Source organism: Octodon degus, unplaced genomic scaffold (assembly GCF_000260255.1).
Source record: "Octodon degus isolate 3935 unplaced genomic scaffold, OctDeg1.0 scaffold00045, whole genome shotgun sequence".
In the NCBI taxonomy this organism is placed as follows: domain Eukaryota; kingdom Metazoa; phylum Chordata; class Mammalia; order Rodentia; family Octodontidae; genus Octodon; species Octodon degus.
The window spans coordinates 9,998,075-9,999,112 of record NW_004524621.1 but is presented as its reverse complement, the minus strand read 5'-3'; positions in this window follow the sequence as shown (position 1 = coordinate 9,999,112).

Sequence of the window (1,038 nt, the reverse complement as noted above, 5' to 3'; positions counted from 1 at the left end):
CCGCCCAGGGGCGCGGCTGCGGGCCTCGGGGGCAGGCCTCGCGCTCCTCGGGCCAGGCTCGCTGGGGCACAGCTGCCTTCCGCGCGAGTGTTTGCGCAAGCGGACGCGCCGGGGACTCGGCTGGGATAGCCGCAGCCAGCCCGTCCGCCCGTCCGCCCGCCGGCCTGGCGTTCCGCGGATCACGCCGCCTTGGCCGCCTTTTCCCCCTCTCCTCAGCGGTTTGCTGTCTCTCTCCTGGCTGTTTCCTCAAAGTTTTTCCCCTTTCAGACACTTAAGAAAGGAACTCTCGCTTCTCTTCTCAGGCAGTTCCAAGGTCGGATCAGTCTCCGCGGGTTCTGAGAGGATGGCAAAGGCGGAAACGAAACAGATGGAGATGAACTGCCTTCCCCGAGTCCTGAAGACACATTCTGAAATGTGAACTGAAGCCTACCGGCCTTAGCGCGGGCCTCTAACCTTCTTCTCTGACTTTCTCTTCCTCTTTCTTTCAGTATCCTTGCTAAAATATTGAGAGGAAATCATCCAGCCCAGCTGAACCCTGCCTCAGAAAAGAGGCTATGAGGTGAAAGGATCTGAGCGTTACTAATGGCTTTCCTACGAAGGGAGGAATTCGGAATCATGACTCCTCCACCGCCCTCTCCCCTTTCTGCTGTTGGTCACTGAACCCATTTCCTTCCCATCTTCCGCGAACTTTCGTAGCAAAGCCGTAGAGGAGCACAATAAGCTCAGCTATGTGTTAGAAGTGCCCTTAAGTACAGGGTGAGGGTGCAGTTTAGCTCCCTCATATCAGGACAGTATTACCTGGCAGAATCAGGTGTGTTAATGCATGCCTGTAATGCCAGCACTAGGGAGGCTGAGGCGGGGAGTTGTATATTTGAGGCCAGTCTGAGCTACGTAGCAAGACCGTCTTGCAAGAAAAACAGTGATTAAATAAGAGACAAAGTATTGTCTTCACCCTTCATCCCTTTGCAGTCACCAACTAGAGACAGCAGAGAGAGGAATAAAGAACATGAGTTCTACGAGTGGACATAATGCTTGATG